Here is an 8,014-nt window from a genome sequence, read left to right on the forward strand (position 1 = left end):
AAGTTGCCATGCAGCGGAACTGAACCTGGAACCATGTAGTTGGGAAGTTTCAGTTGTAGGACTGCAACCATGGTGGAGCATCACTTTAATTTATTTTCTATCGGCATTGTTGTCACTTTATGGCTAGAAGTTGGTCTGTGATTGAACTGGTAGCAGCTGATCTCCTCTGAGCACATCCATCAATGGCTGCCTGGCCCCGTATAATTGTTAAGAGTTTATCCAATGTCTTTTTGTTTAATGTTTCAGTAGAGGTTCCTTTTATATCTCTGATTACTTTAGGAAGGCAGTTGAACAGTTGAGGACTTCCAAATATCAGACTTGTACAATAAAGTCCCTTTGCTCATGATTTCGAAGCTGACAGTATCTGACAGTTCATGCATTAAAATTCTCTCTCATGCTGAAGTTTGGAACAGGATGTTCCATATGTTTGTGATAGTATATCTCTCTCTTCAGCATTCAAGATAGTAGAGATACAACACTTTCAAATATTCCCAATAGTTAAGGCTTGTAACTAAAGATATTTTACTGGTAAACATTCTTTGTAACACTTCAATTTCTTCTATGAGACCAAAGCTGTGAGCTGTAATCTAACTTGCTCAGAACTCAGGTTTTCCATAGAGTTAGCCGAACTACTGGTTCTCTTGTCACAGAGGCTTGTGAATCCATCCTGGGAGATGTCTGCATTTAGAAGTCAGTTTAGTGATGTGGCTAATGAAAGATGCATCATTGCACATGATTACTCCTAAGTTCTGTATGTCATTTGCACTCTAAATCATTCTGGCATCAAACATTGTGACTCGTGTGTATTCCCTCTGTAATGAAGAACCTGAAATTTTGATGTATTAAATTTCATATTGTTTTAATCCACCCATTGATAAATGAGGTTTAGCTCATTTTGGAGTGTGACTGTATTTTCTGGAGTTTGGATAATCATTGATATTTTTGCATCATCAGTGTAACTCGTTAGCTTGTGATAGGTCGATGATAAATAATAATAGTCCTAGAACCGTTCCTTGAGGCATACCACTTATTACAGGTGACTTTGCAGATAGAAAACCATTTGCTGCAGCAGATTGGCTCCTACCATGTAGGAAGTCAAAGAGCCACCCTCTGAGTTTTCCTGTAATACCAAGATACCTTAACTTATGACAGATGATTCCATGAACAATCTTGATAAATGCTTTAAACTAATCAAAGTATATATAGTCAGTGTCCTTTCCTTTCAAGAGATTATTAAGAACAGTGTTATGGTGTTGTAATAGTTGTGAAAGGATACTTCATCCAGTCCAAAAACCATGCTGTGTGTCATCTACAAAGTTGTTTAATTCTATTTTGGACAATGCATTTAATTATTTCAAATGCATGAAATGTGAGAGAAACAGGTCTGTATCTTTTAGTTTCAGCCCTGTTATCCTCCTTTGTGTATAAATGTTAGTATTGATCTTTCAGTAGTTCTGAGAATTTGCAGGTATCTAGTAGCTTTTGAAATAATATCTCTAACGGCTTCACAAGACTGTTTTTGCATGTATGGCTGGAAGACTATTTGGTCTAGATGCTGTGCTTCAATCTAGGTCATTAGCTGTAAGTATATCATCTTCCATAATATCGTTAATTTTCAGATGTGTCTGCAGTTGAGTCTTGAGGATAAAAAAATTCATTTGGCTCATATATTATTTTTCTATCAGCTTTGTTGTCACTTTATGACTGGAAGTTGGTCTGTGATTGAGTTGGTAGTAGCTGATAGCTGATCTCCTCTGAGTGCATCCTTGAATGGCTGACTGGCCTGGTATTATTGTTAGGAGTTTATCCAATGTACTTTTGGTTGGGAAAATGCAATGTCATAATGTCAACTCAAGAAGGTACATATTTGTGATGAATCATTTGTATATGATCCATTTTGATCCATTAGAGAGCCAATCTGATTTTGTGTAGCTAATTTTTCTTTAGCAAAGGTGAAATAGATTTAATATTTTACACTGTTCATTGTTCCCTTTGCTAAATTTCTTTTTCATGAGATAGTTTTAGGTCCAGTTTGATGTTTTTTTTTCTTTTCAATTGTATCTGCTGAGAGAGTTTTGGTTTTTTAGTTGTTTTGTTGGTTTGGTTCTGTTACACATTAGTATCTGTTTATCTCGTGGAATCAAGTGCTTGTGAGAATGGGTCAGTTTATATGGGGCATGCCTTCAACAGATCCTGATTCACTCTTCATACGGTAGCTTCATTCCCTTGTTAACATTGGAGTTCCCAATATGTGGAGACTAGTTTGTTTTGAGGATTTCAGTATCAGCTTCATTCCCCTTGGCCTTCCTGTAATTCAAGTTCATGCAGAATGAGTCATGTTTGATGTTATTTGTGTGTGTTGCCCTTTTGATAACTGTATAATGTTGTGGTTGGAAATAGCTGTGGGAATGACCTGAGCACAGTGAATGAAGTCTGTATTGGTGGTAAAGACAGACTAGGTTGGGTATGTATTTCCCCTAGTTGGATGGGTAATAATTTGTTGCATGAGGAAGTCTTTAGTGGTGTCAAGAAGAGCATTCATATCTCCTCTGTTCAGTTGTTTAATTTTTGGTTGGATGTAGCCCTCAGGTCGGCTGAAACTAGGAAAATTAAAGTTCTCTGCTAAAAGTACATTGGCCTGTGGTCTGGGCTCATTTGGGATTTGATTTATGAGCAAGAAAGCATCTTTGAAGTGATCTCCATAGTTAACTGCATCAGCAAGACAGTGGGTAATACCTATGATCAAATTGAGGTCAATCACATGCATTATTAGTGTATCACACACTGTATTGAAGTTGAAGAGGAGGACATTTGTTGCCAGGTCTTCTTGGATGAAAATCACTATTTCTCCTTGTTTCCATATTCTGTGGTCAGTTCTGAGTAGTATATAACATGACATATGTAATTCTGCATCCCCTGGTAGCAAAATTGGATGTAAGGGTAGTAGCTATGTGTATATAGTGGTGTGGGGCACAATCTAAAGCTGTGGGCGATTGCGGTCAACCATGTGGTTGACAGAATTGATGTGATGGGTGTGGACATGATCAACCACCTTGGAGGAGCCAGTGTCAGTGGAGACATAGTTTTATTTGGTGATGAAGGCAGGTAGAGATTGGTGGGGGATTGTACTGCTTACACCATTTAGGATAAAGATTTTTAGGTGGTGTTCAATGGTCAGTGGTGGACGGTAGATGGTGTTGGAAAGAGGAGCCCCCAATGTTGAAGAACAGGTTGAGCTGCTGTCAGTATACCTTGAAAGGAGATGTCAGGAGTGAGTTTGAAGGAGAGGTAGAAAGATGGATAAAGGAGGATATCCTTATCCCATGGAAGGAGGAAGCGAAGAGCAGAGTACTTCCACTAATGGCAGTGGGGCAGCCAACGAAGGACAAGGTCAGTTTGGTACTAGACTTTTGAGAGATGAATGGCTATGTATCATGTGGTGGTGAGGTAACTGACATCTGCAGAGAAGCATCGCATGAATGGAGATAGATGACGAGGGTGGCAACAATTGTTGACTTGACGTCAACAAACCTGCAGCTCCATGTGAATGAGAAACTGTGGCAATATTAGATGGTGTGATACAAGGGCCAGACATACTGCTTGACCAGACTATTTCAGGCTGAATTCTGCACCAAAGATCATGGTGACAGTGCTCAAATCTATCCCGGGAAAGGTGGACAAGGTAAAAAAGGCCACCACTTCCTATATAGATGACATCCTAGTAGACAAGACTGTTGTGTCTACTGCAAAGGTCATAAGTCACCTAAAGAGGTTCAGACTGACTGCAAAACTATTATAGCCAATGGTTGGAGGAGCTGCACTGGGGTTCAAGCTTCAAAGAGGCAAAACAGGTGTATTAGCGTTTTGAAGATGAAATGAGATTCTGGAGTTTTGTACCAGCATCAACAGATGAGAACTATTCTTGATGTGTGGGAGACTAGTGGGTCACTATTCAATCTCAGGGTGACTTTGACCAGCATGCAGCTACATCAAGAGACAAGCTGGGGCAAGCTAGGGCAAGCTAGGGCAAGCTAGGGCAAGCTGGGGACACAAAGTGGAAGAGAGGATGGTGGTGATAATGCAGGAGATCCTAGAGAGGGTAAGAGCAGAAGACCCAGTATGAAGAAGCTTATAAGTGCTCAAATTGAAGAATAGGACTATATAGTGCAATGCTAGCAGCATAGCGATACGGGTTGTCCTGGAAATTGGAGGTGTTGGAGTGGAGGATGCAGCCTGGCTCCAAAAAGCAGATGATTACAACCACATCAACATGGCTGAGTTGGATGCACTGCTGAAGAGGGTGAATCTGGCCCTGAGATGGGGGCTGCACTCTATTGAAATCTGAACTGTTTCAGCTACTGTGCTTGGGTGGGCAGGATCAGTGATCCCTAATGAAAAGAGAGTTTGAACCAAAGGGGCTGCAGAGATGTTAGTAAAGTGCTGTCGAGGGGTTTTGGGAGAGCTGGCTGCCGAATTTGGTTTGAAGCATCTCACTAATGGAAGCGGTATTTTAGTACAGTATATCACACCGATCAGGACAGGCTGACGAATCTGTGCCACGCATAGTGATATTCAGGTATAAATGGTGGCAGAATGCCTTGTGGAAGAGAGAAGACTTGCATTTGTGCAGGTAGATGAAGTCTGGGTCAAGCCCCCAAAGGCATGCTGCATATCTGAGTAGAACAGAGGAACAGTGACGGCTGTTAATTCCAAAAATAATGTTTCTGTGGATGGAATGCCATGTCACATCTTGGATGTTTGTCAGATGGCAAAGGTAGAGGAGAGGAAGTGAGTGGCACTCCATCCTTGCAGAGATCACAGTGAGTGAGACATCCACCTGGGTGGATGATAGATTTCAACATGGACTGAAGTGAGGAGGTGATCTTTGAGATCAGAGGTGCTTGTGGGGATGAGGTGAACTGGAAAGAAAGGGCAGTGATGTCAACAGCCAAAGGACCCCACTGGAAGAGGAAGTGGGAGTGACAAAGTGAGGGAAGTAGGACCAGTGTGGTCCTCTTTGGTCTTGAGGCAGTCATGGTGAACAGACACCTGTGGACACATGGGTGAGACAGGGCTTTAGCAGTAGTTACTAGTGATAGGTGAAATGAGTAGGGCATGTCTTGGATTTAACACAGCTGGACAACTGACACTGAGAAGCAGATGAACCGTATTTTGTTCCTCACATTACAGTTCCCTCATCCTACAAAGTCAATAATTACTTTCCTAGCTACCTTGCCTAATTAATTGTAATGAAAAGATAAGAGCTTTGTTGAGGAGAATGGAAGTAATAGATGAGTAATAGTGTGAGGTATCTATTCGCATAAATTTAGTAAGTTTTATATTTTTATGTCCTTAAACCAATTGATTACTTTGAAGGAGGATTATGACTACAAATTTAGTACAGATTTCCCTATAAGCACAGGTATAATATGACCAATAATTTGTTAGCTTATTCTACCTGTCTGACATAGATGGGCATATGAACCTGCTCACAAAATTAGCTTTGTGATCTTTAAAGTTTATGTGAGTTGTTTTAGGCAAATAAAGCTCTGTTCTATTCCCCAACTTAAGTCCACTAATGATATTTCCTAACGTTATACAGATTAGAAATAGAAGTTCATTTATAGTCTTTGTGAAGTTCCTTATTTATAAGAGTTCTGTAAGAGTCAAAAGCAAGGTTGTTTAAGCTACTAGTTTTGTTCATGTTCACAAGAATTTCAGATTTCTGATTACGTCTTTTATATGGTATGCAATTTTCTCAAGTGTTCAATGTATTTTATTGAGTAGTGATTGAATTTTATGCTTTGATGTTTAACAGATCCTCTTCAAAATCTACAAGGTATGGGGCTATCTGATGGGTTTCTGCAGGATTTAAACACTCACATCAGGTTCTGATTTTTATTGACTAATCTATCATTTAGCTATGTATGATCAAAATAATAGGCTCTCCAATGCATAAGACTTATGAAGGTCTAAGTATTCTTTCCTAGATGGAGCAGAGAAGTCCTTTGGATAGCTAACTGTTCCATTAACTTATTGATTAATTGATTAATTAATCAATTGATTATGCATACAAACCATTGTGTGATATTCTTCAACCCATTCAAAACGTTTGTAAGTGAATGAAGTTATCTAACCTTATAATTCTTCATTCTTTATCTGATTGCTATTATACACTGTGATTAATGTACCAACAATTAATTGGTGAATAACCTTGGATTTACAGTTTGTGCCTGTTGACCAGCATATTTAAACTATATGGATGTGTATAATCCTGAATGGACATTCTGGTAGCCAGGTTTATTGTATGGACTACTAATCGAAGTATTCATCTGGATTCCTTCAATCCTATTTTCATTTTATTACACACACACACACACGCACCACACACACATACAGACACACGCACATTTAAAACAACTGGATCAAACTATTTTAAATAATACATATAATTCCTACTAAATGTGTTTGTTGGGTGTCCTTTTCTTTCATTTGTCCTATCATCATCACCATATATATATATATATATATATATATATATATATATATATACATACATACACATATATAATTCTTTTATTCTTTTTAGTCATTTGACTGCAGCTTTGTTGGAGCACCACCTTGAGGGATTCTTATTCTTTGTAAGTCTTGTATTAGGTTGTCAGGTATGAAATTTGTAGAAAAGAAAAAAAATAGTTTGCTAATGTTTTATAAATATAAGGAATAGTTTTATTCATTAAAGTATGCCTCCATATTGTCAATACACTTTTGTCATTTCAGTGGTAGCTTGTCCACCTTGGAACTGTAAAAGCCTGGCAATTTAGAGTTACTATAATCTTGCAAGGCCTGTTTTACAGTATTTTCGGAATTAAATTTTTTCCTATCAAAAAATTATCCAAATTCTGGAAGAAGTGGTAGTCAGTGGGGGCAAGATCAGGTGAGTATGGTGGATCATGAAGAACTTCCAACTCCAACTCCTGTAGTTTCACCAATGTCATTTTTATATGTATGGTCTGGCATTGTCTTAGAATAAAATAGGAGTGGATCTGTTGACCAATCTAGGCTGTTTTTTTTATGTAAGTTTCAGCATCATTTGGTCCAGTTGGCTGCAGTATACTTTGGCTGTGATTGATGAGCCAGGTTTAATGAAATCATAATGAATCACACCTACACCAGACCACCAAACACACACCATCAACTCGTCTTTATCCAACCATTGTAGTGAATGTTTACAGTTGTTGTATAGGATCCATTTCTCATCACATGTTACAATTCGATTAAAAAATGATTCATTTTTGTGACAAGGATGTAGTATAATCCAGGCTTCCAAATGTTGCTGTGTCTGATTTTCATTGAGTTCATGTGGAACCCACTTATCCAAATTTTTCACTTTACTGATTTGAGTCAATATTGTTTGCTTGCTAACACCAAACAACAACAACAATAATTCAGAGGCACTTTGAGATGGATCTGACTTGACGGTGGCTTTCGGTTCGTCATTATCCACCTTTGTTTCTGGTTGACCGTGTTGCTCATTTGTGTGGTCAAAGTTACCAGAATAAAATTTTGCAAACCAATTTAATACTGTCTGTTGTGCAATAACATTAGAATGAAATATTCCATTAATGTTTTGAGCTGTCTGTGATGCTATATTTCCAAGAAATAACTCCTATTTCAAAACTGTACGAATTTCAGACCTATCAATCTCTAAACAAAAATAGCAAAAACCAATTTATGAATACTTTATAAAGTGCAAAATGAGTTAGAATAAAGAAATAGATGTGTTAGCTTTCTAACAAAACATAAAGATTGTCAAAATATAATAATGGCAGAAAATGAGCAGCTGTCAAAGTTTACCACATACCTTACTATAAATTTCATACTTGACGACCTAATACTTATTTTATCGGTCTCTTTTACCAAACTTCTAAGTTACAGGAACATAAACACACCAGCATCGGTTTTCAAGCGATGGCAGGGGGACAAATAGACATACATACATACATACATACAT

This window comes from Octopus bimaculoides, chromosome 28 (assembly GCF_046866305.1).
Source record: "Octopus bimaculoides isolate indiv1 chromosome 28, ASM4686630v1, whole genome shotgun sequence".
Classification (NCBI taxonomy): domain Eukaryota; kingdom Metazoa; phylum Mollusca; class Cephalopoda; order Octopoda; family Octopodidae; genus Octopus; species Octopus bimaculoides.